Source organism: Scyliorhinus torazame, chromosome 15 (assembly GCF_047496885.1).
Source record: "Scyliorhinus torazame isolate Kashiwa2021f chromosome 15, sScyTor2.1, whole genome shotgun sequence".
Taxonomy (NCBI): domain Eukaryota; kingdom Metazoa; phylum Chordata; class Chondrichthyes; order Carcharhiniformes; family Scyliorhinidae; genus Scyliorhinus; species Scyliorhinus torazame.
The window spans coordinates 150,994,164-151,013,172 of record NC_092721.1 but is presented as its reverse complement, the minus strand read 5'-3'; positions in this window follow the sequence as shown (position 1 = coordinate 151,013,172).

The following is a 19,009-nucleotide window of genomic DNA, read 5'->3' as shown; positions in this document are numbered from 1 at the left end:
AGGCGATTAGAGTGTCCCATGCTCGCCGGCCATGGTGCACACACTCTGCAGGAGATTAGAGTGTCCCGTGCTCGCTGGCCATGGTGCACACACTTTGTTGGCGATTAGAGTGTCCCATGCTCGCCAGCCATGGTGCACACATTGTGCAGGCGATTAGAGTGTCCCGTGCTCGTCAGCCATGGTGCACACACTGCGCAGGCGATTAGAGTGCCCCGTGCTCTCTGGCCATGGTGCACACACTGTGCAGGCGATTAGAGGGTCCCGTGCTCGCTGGCCATGGTGCACACACTGTGCAGGCGATTAGAGTGTACCGTGCTCGCTGGCCATGGTGCAGACACTGTGCAGGCGATTAGAGGGTCCCGTGCTCGCCGGCCATGGTGCACACACTGTGTTGGCGAGTAGAGTGTCCCGTGCTCGCCTGCCATGGTGCACACATTGTGATGGCGATTAGAGTGTCCCATGCTCGCCAGCCAAGGTGCACACACTGCGCAGGCGATTAGAGCGTCCCGTACTCGCTGGCCATGGTGCACGCACTGCACAGGCGATTAGAGTGTCCCGTGCACGCCGGCCATGGTGCACACACTGTGCAGGCAATTAGAGTGTCTCGTACTCGCTGGCCATGGTGCACACACTGTGCACGCGATTAGAGTGTCCCGTGCTCGTCGGCCATGGTGCACACAGTTCAGGCAATTAGTGTGTCCCAAGCTCGCCGGCCATGGTTCGCACACAGTGCAGGCGATTAGAGTGTCCCGTGCTCGCTGGCCATGGTGCACACACTGCGCAGGCAATTAGAGTGTCCCGTGCCCGCTGGCCATGGTGCGCACACTGTGTTGGCGATTAGAGTGTCCCGTGCTCGCCGGCCATGGTGCACACACTGTGTTGGCGAATAGAGTGTCCCGTGCTCGCCGGCCATGGTGCACACACAGTGCAGGCAATTAGTGTGTCCCGAGCTCGCTGGCCATGGTGCACACACTGTGTTGGCGATTAGAGTGTCCCATGCTCGCTGGCCATGGTGCACACACTGCGCAGGCAATTAGAGAGTCCCGTGCCCGCCGGCCATGGTGCACACACTTTGCAGGCGATTAGAGTGTCCCATGCCTGCCGGCCATGGTGCACACACTGCGCAGGCGATTAGAGTATTTCGTACTCGCCGGCCATGGTGCACTCACTGTGCAGGCGATTAGAGTGTCCCGTGCTGGCCGGCCATGGTGCACACACTGTGCAGGCAATTAGAGTGTCTCATACTCGCCGGCCATGGTGCACACACTGTGCAGGCGATTAGAGAGTCCCATGCTCGCCGGCCATGGTGCACACACTGTGCAGGCGATTAGAGTGTCCCGTGCTCTCTGGCCATGGTGCACACACTGTGCACGCGATTAGAGTGTCCCGTGCTCGCCGGCAATGTTGCACACACTGTGCACGCGATTAGAGTGTCCCGTGCTCGCCGGCCATGGTGCACACACTGTGTTGCCGATTAGAGTGTCCCGTGCTCGTCGGCCATGGTGCACACAGTGTGCAGGCGATTAGAGTGTGCCATGCTCGCCGGCCATGGTGCACACACTGTGTTGGCGATTAGAGTGTCCCGTGCTCGCCAGCCATGGTGCACACATTGTGCAGGCGATTAGAGTGTCCCGTGCTCGTCAGCCATGGTGCACACACTGCGCAGGCGATTAGAGTGCCCCGTGCTCTCTGGCCATGGTGCACACACTGTGCAGGCGATTAGAGGGTCCCGTGCTCGCTGGCCATGGTTCACGCACTGTGCAGGCGATTAGAGTGTACCGTGCTCGCCGGCCATGGTGCAGACACTGCGCAGGCGATTAGAGGGTCCCGTGCTCGCCGGCCATGGTGCACACACTGTGTTGGCGACTAGAGTGTCCCGTGCTCGCTGGCCATGGTTCACGCACTGTGCAGGCGATTAGAGTGTACCGTGCTCGCCGGCCATGGTGCAGACACTGTGCTGGCGATTAGAGGGTCCCGTGCTCGCCGGCCATGGTGCACACACTGTGTTGGCGACTAGAGTGTCCCGTGCTCGCCTGCCATGGTGCACACACTGTGATGGCGATTAGAGTGGTCCGTGCTCGCCGGCCATGGTGCACACACTGCGCAGGCGATTAGAGTGTCCCATGCTCGCCAGCCAAGTTGCACACACTGCGCAGGCGATTAGAGCGTCCCGTACTCGCTGGCCATGGTGCACGCACTGCACAGGCGATTAGAGTGTCCCGTGCACGCCGGCCATGGTGCACACACTGTGCAGGCAATTAGAGTGTCTCGTACTCGCTGGCCATGGTGCACACACTGTGCACGCGATTAGAGTGTCCCGTGCTCGTCGGCCATGGTGCACACAGTGCAGGCAATTAGTGTGTCCCAAGCTCGCTGGCCATGGTTCGCACACAGTGCAGGCGATTAGAGTGTCCCGTGCTCGCCGGCCATGGTGCACACACTGTGTTGGCGACTAGAGTGTCCCGTGCTCGCCTGCCATGGTGCACACACTGCGCAGGCTATTAGAGTGTCCCGTGCTCGCTGGCCATGGTGCACACACTGCGCAGGCAATTAGAGTGTCCCGTGCCCGCTGGCCATGGTGCGCACACTGTGTTGGCGATTAGAGTGTCCCATGTTCGCCGGCCATGGTGCACACACTGTGTTGGCGAATAGAGTGTCCCGTGATCGCCGGCCATGGTGCGCACACAGTGCAGGCAATTAGTGTGTCCCGAGCTCGCTGGCCATGGTGCACACACTGTGTTGGCGATTAGAGTGTCCCATGCCCGCCGGCCATGATGCACACACTTTGCAGGCGATTAGAGTATTTCGTACTCGCCGGCCATGGTGCACTCACTGTGCAGGGGATTAGAGTGCCCCGTGCTGGCCGGCCATGGTGCACACACTGCTGGCGATTAGGGTGTCCCATGCTCGCCGGCCATGGTGCACACACTGTGCAGGCAATTAGAGTGTCTCATACTCGCCGGCCATGGTGCACACACTGTGCAGGCGATTAGAGAGTCCCATGCTCGCCGGCCATGGTGCACACACTGTGCAGGCGATTAGAGTGTCCCGTGCACGCTGGCCATGGTGCACACACTGTGCAGTGAATTAGAGTGTCTCGTACTCGCTGGCCATGGTGCACACACTGTGCACGCGATTAGAGTGTCCCGTGCTCGCTGGCCATGGTGCACACACTGTGCAGGCAATTAGAGTGTCCCGTGCACGCTGGCCATGGTGCACACACTGCACAGGCGATTAGAGTGTCCCGTGCACGCCGTCCATGGTGCACACACTGCACAGGCGATTAGAGTGTCCCGTGCACGCCGGCCATGGTGCACACACTGTGCAGGCAATTAGAGTGTCTCGTACTCGCTGGCCATGGTGCACACACTGTGCACGCGATTAGAGTGTCCCGTGCTCGTCGACCATGGTGCACACAGTGCAGGCAATTAGTGTGTCCCAAGCTCGCTGGCCATGGTGCACACACTGTGCAGGCGATTAGAGTGTCCCGTGCTCGCCGGCCATGGTGAGCACACGGTGCAGGCGATTAGAGTGTCCCGTGCTCGCTGGCCATGGTGCGCACACTGTGTTGGCGATTAGAGTGTCCCGTGCTCGGCGGCCATGGTGCACACACTGTGTTGGCGAATAGAGTGTCCTGTGCTCGCCGGCCATGGTGCGCACACAGTGCAGGCAATTAGTGTGTCCCGAGCTCGCTGGCCATGGTGCACACACTGTGTTGGCGATTAGAGTGTCCCATGCTCGCTGGCCATGGTGCACACACTGCGCAGGCAATTAGAGAGTCCCGTGCCCGCCAGCCATGGTGCACACACTGTGCAGGCGATTAGAGTGTCCCATGCTCGCTGGCCATGGTGCACACACTGTGTTGGTGATTAGAATGTCTCATACTCGCTGGCCATGGTGCACACACTGTGCAGGCGATTAGAGTGTCCCGAGCTCGCTGGCCATTGTGCACACATTGTGCAGGCGATTAGAATGTCCCGTGCTCGTCGGCCATGCTGCACACACTGTGCAGGCGATTAGAGTGTCCCGTGCTCGCCGGCCATGGTGCACACACTGCGCAGGCGATTTGAGTGTCCCGTGCTCGCTGGCCATGGTGCACACACTGTGTAGGCGATTAGAGTGTCCCATGGTCGCCGGCCATGGTGCACACACTGTGCAGGCGATTAGAGTGTCCCATGCTCGCCGGCCATGGTGCACACACTGTGCAGTAGATTAGAGTGTCCCATTCTCGCCGGACATGGTGCACACACTGTGCAGGCGAATAGAGTGTCCCGTGCTCGTCAGCCATGGTGCACACACTGCGCAGGCGATTAGAGTGCCCCGTGCTCTCTGGCCATGGTGCACACACTGTGCAGGCGATTAGAGGGTCCCGTGCTCGCTGGCCATGGTTCACGCACTGTGCAGGCGATTAGAGTGTACCGTGCTCGCCGGCCATGGTGCAGACACTGCGCAGGCGATTAGAGGGTCCCGTGCTCGCCGGCCATGGTGCACACACTGTGTTGGCGACTAGAGTGTCCCGTGCTCGCTGGCCATGGTTCACGCACTGTGCAGGCGATTAGAGTGTACCGTGCTCGCCGGCCATGGTGCAGACACTGTGCTGGCGATTAGAGGGTCCCGTGCTCGCCGGCCATGGTGCACACACTGTGTTGGCGACTAGAGTGTCCCGTGCTCGCCTGCCATGGTGCACACACTGTGATGGCGATTAGAGTGGTCCGTGCTCGCCGGCCATGGTGCACACACTGCGCAGGCGATTAGAGTGTCCCATGCTCGCCAGCCAAGTTGCACACACTGCGCAGGCGATTAGAGCGTCCCGTACTCGCTGGCCATGGTGCACGCACTGCACAGACGATTAGAGTGTCCCGTGCACGCCGGCCATGGTGCACACACTGTGCAGGCAATTAGAGTGTCTCGTACTCGCTGGCCATGGTGCACACACTGTGCACGCGATTAGAGTGTCCCGTGCTCGTCGGCCATGGTGCACACAGTGCAGGCAATTAGTGTGTCCCAAGCTCGCTGGCCATGGTTCGCACACAGTGCAGGCGATTAGAGTGTCCCGTGCTCGCCGGCCATGGTGCACACACTGTGTTGGCGACTAGAGTGTCCCGTGCTCGCCTGCCATGGTGCACACACTGCGCAGGCTATTAGAGTGTCCCGTGCTCGCTGGCCATGGTGCACACACTGCGCAGGCAATTAGAGTGTCCCGTGCCCGCTGGCCATGGTGCGCACACTGTGTTGGCGATTAGAGTGTCCCATGTTCGCCGGCCATGGTGCACACACTGTGTTGGCGAATAGAGTGTCCCGTGATCGCCGGCCATGGTGCGCACACAGTGCAGGCAATTAGTGTGTCCCGAGCTCGCTGGCCATGGTGCACACACTGTGTTGGCGATTAGAGTGTCCCATGCCCGCCGGCCATGATGCACACACTTTGCAGGCGATTAGAGTATTTCGTACTCGCCGGCCATGGTGCACTCACTGTGCAGGGGATTAGAGTGCCCCGTGCTGGCCGGCCATGGTGCACACACTGCTGGCGATTAGGGTGTCCCATGCTCGCCGGCCATGGTGCACACACTGTGCAGGCAATTAGAGTGTCTCATACTCGCCGGCCATGGTGCACACACTGTGCAGGCGATTAGAGAGTCCCATGCTCGCCGGCCATGGTGCACACACTGTGCAGGCGATTAGAGTGTCCCGTGCACGCTGGCCATGGTGCACACACTGTGCAGTGAATTAGAGTGTCTCGTACTCGCTGGCCATGGTGCACACACTGTGCACGCGATTAGAGTGTCCCGTGCTCGCTGGCCATGGTGCACACACTGTGCAGGCAATTAGAGTGTCCCGTGCACGCTGGCCATGGTGCACACACTGCACAGGCGATTAGAGTGTCCCGTGCACGCCGTCCATGGTGCACACACTGCACAGGCGATTAGAGTGTCCCGTGCACGCCGGCCATGGTGCACACACTGTGCAGGCAATTAGAGTGTCTCGTACTCGCTGGCCATGGTGCACACACTGTGCACGCGATTAGAGTGTCCCGTGCTCGTCGACCATGGTGCACACAGTGCAGGCAATTAGTGTGTCCCAAGCTCGCTGGCCATGGTGCACACACTGTGCAGGCGATTAGAGTGTCCCGTGCTCGCCGGCCATGGTGAGCACACGGTGCAGGCGATTAGAGTGTCCCGTGCTCGCCGGCCATGGTGCGCACACTGTGTTGGCGATTAGAGTGTCCCGTGCTCGCCGGCCATGGTGCACACACTGTGTTGGCGAATAGAGTGTCCTGTGCTCGCCGGCCATGGTGCGCACACAGTGCAGGCAATTAGTGTGTCCCGAGCTCGCTGGCCATGGTGCACACACTGTGTTGGCGATTAGAGTGTCCCATGCTCGCTGGCCATGGTGCACACACTGCGCAGGCAATTAGAGAGTCCCGTGCCCGCCAGCCATGGTGCACACACTGTGCAGGCGATTAGAGTGTCCATGCTCGCTGGCCATGGTGCACACACTGTGTTGGTGATTAGAATGTCTCATACTCGCTGGCCATGGTGCACACACTGTGCAGGCGATTAGAGTGTCCCGAGCTCGCTGGCCATTGTGCACACATTGTGCAGGCGATTAGAATGTCCCGTGCTCGTCGGCCATGCTGCACACACTGTGCAGGCGATTAGAGTGTCCCGTGCTCGCCGGCCATGGTGCACACACTGCGCAGGCGATTTGAGTGTCCCGTGCTCGCTGGCCATGGTGCACACACTGTGTAGGCGATTAGAGTGTCCCATGGTCGCCGGCCATGGTGCACACACTGTGCAGGCGATTAGAGTGTCCCATGCTCGCCGGCCATGGTGCACACACTGTGCAGTAGATTAGAGTGTCCCATTCTCGCCGGACATGGTGCACACACTGTGCAGGCGAATAGAGTGTCCCGTGCTCGCCGGCCATGGTGCACACACTGTGTTGGCGATTAGAGTGTCCCGTGCTCGCCGGCCATGGTGCACACACTGCGCAGGCGATTAGAGTGTCCCGTGCTCGCCGGCCATGGTGCACACACTGTGCAGGCGATTAGAGTGTCCCCTGCTCGCCGCCCATGGTGCACACACTGCGCAGGCGATTAGAGTGTCCCGTGCTCACTGGCCATGGTGCACACATTGCGCAGGCGATTAGAGTGTCCCATGCTCGCTGGCCATGGTGCACACACTGCGCAGGCGATTAGAGTGTCCCATGCTCGCTGGCCATGGTGCACACACTGTGGTGCCGATTAGAGTGTCCCATGCTCGCCAGCCATGGTGCACTCACTGCGCAGGCGATTAGAGTGTCCCGTGCTCGCCGGCCATTGTGCGCACACTGCGCAGGCGATTAGAGTGTCCCGTGCTCGCCGGCCATGGTGCACACACTGTGCAGGCAATTAGAGTGTCCCATGCTCGCCGGCCATGGTGCACACACTGTGCACGCGATTAGAGTGTCCAGTGCTCGCCGGCCATGGTGCACACACTGTGCAGGCGATTAGAGTGTCCCGTGCTCGCCGGCCATGGTGCACACACTGTGTTGGCGAATAGAGTGTCCTGTGCTCGCCGGCCATGGTGCGCACACAGTGCAGGCAATTAGTGTGTCCCGAGCTCGCTGGCCATGGTGCACACACTGTGTTGGCGATTAGAGTGTCCCATGCTCGCTGGCCATGGTGCACACACTGCGCAGGCAATTAGAGAGTCCCGTGCCCGCCAGCCATGGTGCACACACTGTGCAGGCGATTAGAGTGTCCCATGCTCGCTGGCCATGGTGCACACACTGTGTTGGTGATTAGAATGTCTCATACTCGCTGGCCATGGTGCACACACTGTGCAGGCGATTAGAGTGTCCCGAGCTCGCTGGCCATTGTGCACACATTGTGCAGGCGATTAGAATGTCCCGTGCTCGTCGGCCATGCTGCACACACTGTGCAGGCGATTAGAGTGTCCCGTGCTCGCCGGCCATGGTGCACACACTGCGCAGGCGATTTGAGTGTCCCGTGCTCGCTGGCCATGGTGCACACACTGTGTAGGCGATTAGAGTGTCCCATGGTCGCCGGCCATGGTGCACACACTGTGCAGGCGATTAGAGTGTCCCATGCTCGCCGGCCATGGTGCACACACTGTGCAGTAGATTAGAGTGTCCCATTCTCGCCGGACATGGTGCACACACTGTGCAGGCGAATAGAGTGTCCCGTGCTCGCCGGCCATGGTGCACACACTGTGTTGGCGATTAGAGTGTCCCGTGCTCGCCGGCCATGGTGCACACACTGCGCAGGCGATTAGAGTGTCCCGTGCTCGCCGGCCATGGTGCACACACTGTGCAGGCGATTAGAGTGTCCCCTGCTCGCCGCCCATGGTGCACACACTGCGCAGGCGATTAGAGTGTCCCGTGCTCACTGGCCATGGTGCACACATTGCGCAGGCGATTAGAGTGTCCCATGCTCGCTGGCCATGGTGCACACACTGCGCAGGCGATTAGAGTGTCCCATGCTCGCTGGCCATGGTGCACACACTGTGGTGCCGATTAGAGTGTCCCATGCTCGCCAGCCATGGTGCACTCACTGCGCAGGCGATTAGAGTGTCCCGTGCTCGCCGGCCATTGTGCGCACACTGCGCAGGCGATTAGAGTGTCCCGTGCTCGCCGGCCATGGTGCACACACTGTGCAGGCAATTAGAGTGTCCCATGCTCGCCGGCCATGGTGCACACACTGTGCACGCGATTAGAGTGTCCCGTGCTCGCCGGCCATGGTGCACACACTGTGCAGGCGATTAGAGTGTCCCGTGCTCTCTGGCCATGGTGCACACACTGTGCACGCGATTAGAGTGTCCCGTGCTCGCCGGCAATGGTGCACACACTGTGCACGCGATTAGAGTGTCCCGTGCTCGCCGGCCATGGTGCACACACTGTGTTGCCGATTAGAGTGTCCCGTGCTCGTCGGCCATGGTGCACACAGTGTGCAGGCGATTAGAGTGTCCCATGCTCGCCGGCCATGGTGCACACACTGTGCAGGCGAGTAGAGAGTCCCATGCTCGCCGGCCATGGTGCACACACTCTGCAGGAGATTAGAGAGTCCCGTGCTCGCTGGCCATGGTGCACACACTGTGTTGGCGACTAGAGTGTCCCGTGCTCGCCTGCCATGGTGCCCACACTGTGATGGCGATTAGAGTGGTCCGTGCTCGCCGGCCATGGTGCACACACTGCGCAGGCGATTAGAGTGTCCTATGCTCGCCAGCCAAGTTGCACACACTGCGCAGGCGATTAGAGCGTCCCGTACTCGCTGGCCATGGTGCACGCACTGCACAGGCGATTAGAGTGTCCCGTGCACGCCGGCCATGGTGCACACACTGTGCAGGCAATTAGAGTGTCTCGTACTCGCTGGCCATGGTGCACACACTGTGCACGCGATTAGAGTGTCCCGTGCTCGTCGGCCATGGTGCACACAGTGCAGGCAATTAGTGTGTCCCAAGCTCGCTGGCCATGGTTCGCACACAGTGCAGGCGATTAGAGTGTCCCGTGCTCGCCGGCCATGGTGCACACACTGTGTTGGCGACTAGAGTATCCCGTGCACGCCGGCCATGGTGCACACACTGTTCAGTGAATTAGAGTGTCTCGTACTCGCTGGCCATGGTGCACACACTGTGCACGCGATTAGAGTGTCCCGTGCTCGCTGGCCATGGTGCACACACTGTGCAGGCAATTAGAGTGTCCCGTGCACGCCGGCCATGGTGCACACACTGCACAGGCGATTAGAATGTCCCGTGCACGCCGTCCATGGTGCACACACTGCACAGGCGATTAGAGTGTCCCGTGCACGCCGGCCATGGTGCACACACTGTGCAGGCAATTAGAGTGTCTCGTACTCGCTGGCCATGGTGCACACACTGTGCACGCGATTAGAGTGTCCCGTGCTCGTCGACCATGGTGCACACAGTGCAGGCAATTAGTGTGTCCCAAGCTCGCTGGCCATGGTGCACACACTGTGCAGGCGATTAGAGTGTCCCGTGCTCGCCGGCCATGGTGCGCACACGGTGCAGGCAATTAGAGTGTCTCATACTCGCCTGCCATGGTGCACACACTGTGATGGCGATTAGAGTGGTCCGTGCTCGCCGGCCATGGTGCACACACTGCGCAGGCGATTAGAGAGTCCTATGCTCGCCAGCCAAGTTGCACACACTGCGCAGGCGATTAGAGCGTCCCGTACTCGCTGGCCATGGTGCACGCACTGCACAGGCGATTAGAGTGTCCCGTGCACGCCGGCCATGGTGCACACACTGTGCAGGCAATTAGAGTGTCTCGTACTCGCTGGCCATGGTGCACACACTGTGCACGCGATTAGAGTGTCCCGTGCTCGTCGGCCATGGTGCACACAGTGCAGGCAATTAGTGTGTCCCAAGCTCGCTGGCCATGGTTCGCACACAGTGCAGGCGATTAGAGTGTCCCGTGCTCGCCGGCCATGGTGCACACACTGTGTTGGCGACTAGAGTGTCCCGTGCTCGCCTGCCATGGTGCACACACTGCGCAGGCTATTAGAGTGTCCCGTGCTCGCTGGCCATGGTGCACACACTGCGCAGGCAATTAGAGTGTCCCGTGCCCGCTGGCCATGGTGCGCACACTGTGTTGGCGATTAGAGTGTCCCATGTTCGCCGGCCATGGTGCACACACTGTGTTGGCGAATAGAGTGTCCCGTGCTCGCCGGCCATGGTGCGCACACAGTGCAGGCAATTAATGTGTCCCGAGCTCGCTGGCCATGGTGCACACACTGTGTTGGCGATTAGAGTGTCCCATGCTCGCTGGCCATGGTGCACACACTGCGCAGGCAATTAGAGAGTCCCGTGCCCGCCGGCCATGATGCACACACTTTGCAGGCGATTAGAGTATTTCGTACTCGCCGGCGATGGTGCACTCACTGTGCAGGGGATTAGAGTGCCCCGTGCTGGCCGGCCATGGTGCACACACTGCTGGCGATTAGGGTGTCCCATGCTCGCCGGCCATGGTGCACACACTGTGCAGGCAATTAGAGTGTCTCATACTCGCCGGCCATGGTGCACACACTGTGCAGGCGATTAGAGAGTCCCATGCTCGCCGGCCATGGTGCACACACTGTGCAGGCGATTAGAGTGTCCCGTGCACGCTGGCCATGGTGCACACACTGTGCAGGCAATTTGAGTGTCTCGTAGTCGCCGGCAATGGTGCACACACTGTGCAGGCGATTAGAGTGTCCCGTGCTCGCCGGCCATGGTGCACACACTGCTGGCGATTACGGTGTCCCGTGCTCGCCGGCCATGGTGCACACACTGTGCAGGCGATTAGAGTATCCCGTGCACGCCGGCCATGGTGCACACACTGTGCAGTGAATTAGAGTGTCTCGTACTCGCTGGCCATGGTGCACACACTGTGCACGCGATTAGAGTGTCCCGTGCTCGCTGGCCATGGTGCACACACTGTGCAGGCAATTAGAGTGTCCCGTGCACGCCGGCCATGGTGCACACACTGCACAGGCGATTAGAGTGTCCCGTGCACGCCGTCCATGGTGCACACACTGCACAGGCGATTAGAGTGTCCCGTGCACGCCGGCCATGGTGCACACATGTGCAGGCAATTAGAGTGTCTCGTACTCGCTGGCCATGGTGCACACACTGTGCACGCGATTAGAGTGTCCCGTGCTCGTCGACCATGGTGCACACAGTGCAGGCAATTAGTGTGTCCCAAGCTCGCTGGCCATGGTGCACACACTGTGCAGGCGATTAGAGTGTCCCGTGCTCGCCGGCCATGGTGCGCACACGGTGCAGGCGATTAGAGTGTCCCGTGCTCGCTGGCCATGGTGCGCACACTGTGTTGGCGATTAGAGTGTCCCGTGCTCGACGGCCATGGTGCACACACTGTGTTGGCGAATAGAGTGTCCTGTGCTCGCCGGCCATGGTGCGCACACAGTGCAGGCAATTAGTGTGTCCCAAGCTCGCTGGCCATGGTGCACACACTGTGCAGGCGATTAGAGTGTCCCGTGCTCGCCGGCCATGGTGCACACACTGTGTTGGCGATTAGAGTGTCCCATGCTCGCTGGCCATGGTGCACACACTGCGCAGGCAATTAGAGAGTCCCGTGCCCGCCGGCCATGGTGCACACACTGTGCAGGCGATTAGAGTGTCCCATGCTCGCTGGCCATGGTGCACACACTGTGTTGGAGATTAGAATGTCTCATACTCGCTGGCCATGGTGCACACACTGTGCAGGCGATTAGAGTGTCCCGAGCTCGCTGGCCATTGTGCACACATTGTGCAGGCGATTAGAGTGTCCCGTGCTCGCCGGCCATGGTGCACACACTGCGCAGGCGATTAGAGTGTCCCGTGCTCGCTGGCCATGGTGCACACACTGTGTAGGCGATTAGAGTGTCCCATGGTCACCGGCCATGGTGCACACACTGTGCAGGCGATTAGAGTGTCCCATGCTCGCCGGCCATGGTGCACACACTGTGCAGTAGATTAGAGTGTCCCATTCTCGCCGGATATGGTGCACACACTGTGCAGGCGAATAGAGTGTCCCGTGCTCGCCGGCCATGGTGCACACACTGTGTTGGTGATTAGAGTGTCCCGTGCTCGCCGGCCATGGTGCACACACTGCGCAGGCGATTAGAGTGTCCCGTGCTCGCCGGCCATGGTGCACACACTGTGCAGGCGATTAGAGTGTCCCCTGCTCGCCGCCCATGGTGCACACACTGTGGTGCCGATTAGAGTGTCCCGTGCTCGCCAGCCATGGTGCACTCACTGCGCAGGCGATTAGAGTGTCCCGTGCTCGCCGGCCATTGTGCGCACACTGCGCAGGCGATTAGAGTGTCCTGTGCTCGCCGGCCATGGTGCACACACTGTGCAGGCAATTAGAGTGTCCCATGCTCGCCGGCCATGGTGCACACACTGTGCACGCGATTAGAGTGTCCCGTGCTCGCCGGCCATGGTGCACACACTGTGCAGGCGATTAGAGTGTCCCGTGCTCTCTGGCCATGGTGCACACACTGTGCACGCGATTAGAGTGTCCCGTGCTCGCCGGCAATGGTGCACACACTGTGCACGCGATTAGAGTGTCCCGTGCTCGCCGGCCATGGTGCACACACTGTGTTGCCGATTAGAGTGTCCCGTGCTCGTCGGCCATGGTGCACACAGTGTTCAGGCGATTAGAGTGTCCCATGCTCGCCGGCCATGGTGCACACACTGTGCAGGCGAGTAGAGAGTCCCATGCTCGCCGGCCATGGTGCACACACTCTGCAGGAGATTAGAGTGTCCCGTGCTCGCTGGCCATGGTGCACACACTGTGTTGGCGATTAGAGTGTCCCGTGCTCGCCAGCCATGGTGCACACATTGTGCAGGCGATTAGAGTGTCCCGTGCTCGCCAGCCATGGTGCACACACTGCGCAGGCGATTAGAGTGTCCCGTGCTCGCTGGCCATGGTGCAGACACTGTGCAGCCGATTAGAGGGTCCCGTGCTCGCCGGCCATGGTGCACACACTGTGTTGGCGACTAGAGTGTCCCCTGCTCGCCTGCCATGGTGCACACACTGTGATGGCGATTAGAGTGGTCCGTGCTCGCCGGCCATGGTGCACACACTGCGCAGGCGATTAGAGTGTCCCATGCTCGCCAGCCAAGGTGCACACACTGCGCAGGCGATTAGAGCGTCCCGTACTCGCTGGCCATGGTGCACGCACTGCACAGGCGATTAGAGTGTCTCATACTCGCCGGCCATGGTGCGCACACTGTGCAGGCAATTAGAGTGTCCCGTGCTCGCCGGCCATGGTGCACACACTGTGCAGGCGATTAGAGCATCCCGTGCTCGCTGGCCATGGTGCACACACTGCACAGGCGATTAGAGTGTCTCATACTCGCCGGCCATGGTGCACACACTGTGCAGGCAATTAGAGTGTCCCGTGCTCGCCGGCCATGGTGCACACACTGCGCAGGCGATTAGAGTGTCCAGTGCTCGCTGGTCATGGTGCACACACTGCAGGCAATTAGAGTGTCTCATACTCGCTGGCCATGGTGCACACAATGCTGGCGATTAGGGTTTTCCGTGCTCGCCGGCCACGGTGCACACATTGTGCAGGCGATTAGAGTGTCCCATACTCGCTGGCCATGGTGCCCACACTGTGCTGGCGATTAGGGTGTCCCGTGCTCGCCGGCCATGGTGCACACACTGCGCAGGCGATTAGAGTGTCCCGTGCTCGCTGGCCATGGTGCACTGTGCAGGCGATTAGAGTGTCCCGTGCACGCTGGCCATGGTGCACACACTGTGCAGGCAATTAGAGTGTCTCGTACTCGCCGGCCATGGTGCACACACTGTGCAGGCGATTAGAGTGTCTCGTACTCGCTGGCCATGGTGCACACACTGCTGGCGATTAGGGTGTTCCGTGCTCGCCGGCCACGGTGCACACATTGTGCAGGCGATTAGAGTGTCCCATACTCGCTGGCCATGGTGCCCACACTGTGCTGGCGATTAGGGTGTCCCGTGCTCGCCGGCCATGGTGCACACACTGCGCAGGCGATTAGAGTGTCCCGTGCTCGCTGGCCATGGTGCACACACTGTGCAGGCAATTAGAGTGTCTCGTACTCGCCGGCCATGGTGCACACACTGTGCAGGCGATTAGAGTGTCTCGTACTCGCCGGCCATGGTGCACACACTGCTGGCGATTAGGGTGTCCCGTGCTCGCCGGCCATGGTGCACACACTGTGCACGTGATTAGAGTGTACCGTGCTCGCTGGCCATGGTGCACACACTGCGCAGGCTATTAGAGTGTCCCGTGCTCGCTGGCCATGGTGCACACACTGTGCAGGCGATTAGAGTTTCCAGTGCTCGCTGGCCGTGGTGCACACACTGTGCAGGCAATTAGAGTGTCTCATACTCGCTGGCCATGGTGCACACACTGCTGGCGATTCGGGTGTCCCGTGCTCGCCGGCCATGGTGCACACACTGCGCAGGCGATTAGAGTGTCCCATACTCGCTGGCCATGGTGCCCACACTGTGCTGGCGATTAGGGTGTCCTGTGCTCGTCGGCCATGGTGCACACAATGTGCAGGCGATGAGAGTGTCCCATGCCCGCCGGCCATGGTGCACACACTGCGCAGGCGATTAGAGTATCTCGTACTCGCCGGCCATGGTGCACACACTGTGCAGGCGATTAGAGGGTGCCGTGCTGGCCGGCCATGATCCACACACTGCTGGCGATTAGGGTGTCCCAGGCTCGCCGGCCATGGTGCACACACTGCGCAGGCGATTAGAGTGTCCCATGCTCGCTGGCCATGGTGCACACACTGTGGTGCCGATTAGAGTGTCCCGTGCTCGCCAGCCATGGTGCACTCACTGCGCAGGCGATTGGAGTGTCCCGTGCTCGCCGGCCATTGTGCGCACACTGCGCAGGCGATTAGAGTGTCCCGTGCTCGCCGGCCATGGTGCACACACTGTGCAGGCAATTAGAGTGTCCCATGCTCGCCGGCCATGGTGCACACACTGTGCACGCGATTAGAGTGTCCCGTGCTCGCCGGCCATGGTGCACACACTGTGCAGGCGATTAGAGTGTCCCGTGCTCACTGGCCATGGTGCACACACTGTGCACGCGATTAGAGTGTCCCGTGCTCGCCGGCAATGGTGCACACACTGTGCACGCGATTAGAGTGTCCCGTGCTCGCCGGCCATGGTGCACACACTGTGTTGCCGATTAGAGTGTCCCGTGCTCGTCGGCCATGGTGCACACAGTGTGCAGGCGATTAGAGTGTCCCATGCTCGCCGGCCATGGTGCACACACTGTGCAGGCGAGTAGAGAGTCCCATGCTCGCCGGCCATGGTGCACACACTCTGCAGGAGATTAGAGTGTCCCGTGCTCGCTGGCCATGGTGCACACACTGTGTTGGCGACTAGAGTGTCCCGTGCTCGCCTGCCATGGTGCACACACTGTGATGGCGATTAGAGTGGTCCGTGCTCGCCGGCCATGGTGCACACACTGCGCAGGCGATTAGAGTGTCCTATGCTCGCCAGCCAAGTTGCACACACTGCGCAGGCGATTAGAGCGTCCCGTACTCGCTGGCCATGGTGCACGCACTGCACAGGCGATTAGAGTGTCCCGTGCACGCCGGCCATGGTGCACACACTGTGCAGGCAATTAGAGTGTCTCGTACTCGCTGGCCATGGTGCACACACTGTGCACGCGATTAGAGTGTCCCGTGCTCGTCGGCCATGGTGCACACAGTGCAGGCAATTAGTGTGTCCCAAGCTCGCTGGCCATGGTTCGCACACAGTGCAGGCGATTAGAGTGTCCCGTGCTCGCCGGCCATGGTGCACACACTATGTTGGTGACTAGAGTGTCCCGTGCTCGCCTGCCATGGTGCACACACTGCGCAGGCTATTAGAGTGTCCCGTGCTCGCTGGCCATGGTGCACACACTGCGCAGGCAATTAGAGTGTCCCGTGCCCGCTGGCCATGGTGCGCACACTGTGTTGGCGATTAGAGTGTCCCATGTTCGCCGGCCATGGTGCACACACTGTGTTGGCGAATAGAGTGTCCCGTGCTCGCCGGCCATGGTGCGCACACAGTGCAGGCAATTAGTGTGTCCCGAGCTCGCTGGCCATGGTGCACACACTGTGTTGGCGATTAGAGTGTCCCATGCTCGCTGGCCATGGTGCACACACTGCGCAGGCAATTAGAGAGTCCCGTGCCCGCCGGCCATGATGCACACACTTTGCAGGCGATTAGAGTATTTCGTACTCGCCGGCCATGGTGCACTCACTGTGCAGGGGATTAGAGTGCCCCGTGCTGGCCGGCCATGGTGCACACACTGCTGGCGATTAGGGTGTCCCATGCTCGCCGGCCATGGTGTACACACTGTGCAGGCAATTAGAGTGTCTCATACTCGCCGGCCATGGTGCACACACTGTGCAGGCGATTAGAGAGTCCCATGCTCGCCGGCCATGGTGCACACACTGTGCAGGCGATTAGAGTGTCCCGTGCACGCTGGCCATGGTGCACACACTGTGCAGGCAATTTGAGTGTCTCGTAGTCGCCGGCAATGGTGCACACACTGTGCAGGCGATTAGAGTGTCCCGTGCTCGCCGGCCATGGTGCACACACTGCTGGCGATTACGGTGTCCCGTGCTCGCCGGCCATGGTGCACACACTGTGCAGGCGATTAGAGTATCCCGTGCACGCCGGCCATGGTGCACACACTGTGCAGTGAATTAGAGTGTCTCGTACTCGCTGGCCATGGTGCACACACTGTGCACGCGATTAGAGTGTCCCGTGCTCGCTGGCCATGGTGCACACACTGTGCAGGCAATTAGAGTGTCCCGTGCACGCCGGCCATGGTGCACACACTGCACAGGCGATTAGAGTGTCCCGTGCACGCCGTCCATGGTGCACACACTGCACAGGCGATTAGAGTGTCCCGTGCACGCCGGCCATGGTGCACACACTGTGCAGGCAATTAGAGTGTCTCGTACTCGCTGGCCATGGTGCACACACTGTGCACGAGATTAGAGTGTCCCGTGCTCGCCGGCCATGGTGCACACACTGTGTTGGCGAATAGAGTGTCCTGTGCTCGCCGGCCATGGTGCGCACACAGTGCAGGCAATTAGTGTGTCCCGAGCTCGCTGGCCATGGTGCACACACTGTGTTGGCGATTAGAGTGTCCAATGCTCGCTGGCCATGGTGCACACACTGCGCAGGCAATTAGAGAGTCCCATGCCCGCCGGCCATGGTGCACACACTGTGCAGGCGATTAGAGTGTCCCATGCTCGCTGGCCATGGTGCACACACTGTGTTGGAGATTAGAATGTCTCATACTCGCTGGCCATGGTGCACACACTGTGCAGGCGATTAGAGTGTCCCGAGCTCGCTGGCCATTGTGCACACATTGTGCAGGCGATTAGAGTGTCCCGTGCTCGTCGGCCATGGTGCACACACTGTGCAGGCGATTAGAGTGTCCCGTGCTCGCCGGCCATGGTGCACACACTGCGCAGGCGATTAGAGTGTCCCGTGCTCGCTGGCCATGGTGCACACACTGTGTAGGCGATTAGAGTGTCCCATGGTCGCCGGCCATGGTGCACACACTGTGCAGGCGATTAGAGTGTCCCATGCTCGCCGGCCATGGTGCACACACTGTGCAGGCGATTAGAGTGTCCCATTCTCGCCGGACATGGTGCACACACTGTGCAGGCGAATAGAGTGTCCCGTGCTCGCCGGCCATGGTGCACACACTGTGTTGGCGATTAGAGTGTCCCGTGCTCGCCGGCCATGGTGCACACACTGCGCAGGCGATTAGAGTGTCCCGTGCTCGCCGGCCATGGTGCACACACTGCGCAGGCGATTAGAGTGTCCCGTGCTCGCTGGCCATGGTGCACACACTGTGCAGGCAATTAGAGTGTCTCGTACTCGCCGGCCATGGTGCACACACTGTGCAGGCGATTAGAGTGTCTCGTACTCGCCGGCCATGGTGCACACACTGCTGGCGATTAGGGTGTCCCGTGCTCGCCGGCCATGGTGCACACACTGTGCACGCGATTAGAGTGTACCGTGCTCGCTGGCCATGGTGCACACACTGCGCAGGCTATTAGAGTGTCCCGTGCTCGCTGGCCATGGTGCACACACTGTGCAGGCGATTAGAGTTTCCAGTGCTCGCTGGCCGTGGTGCACACACTGTGCAGGCAATTAGAGTGTCTCATACTCGCTGGCCATGGTGCACACACTGCTGGCGATTCGGGTGTCCCGTGCTCGCCGGCCATGGTGCACACACTGCGCAGGCGATTAGAGTGTCCCATACTCGCTGGCCATGGTGCCCACACTGTGCTGGCGATTAGGGTGTCCTGTGCTCGTCGGCCATGGTGCACACAATGTGCAGGCGATGAGAGTGTCCCATGCCCGCCGGCCATGGTGCACACACTGCGCAGGCGATTAGAGTATCTCGTACTCGCCGGCCATGGTGCACACACTGTGCAGGCGATTAGAGGGTGCCGTGCTGGCCGGCCATGATCCACACACTGCTGGC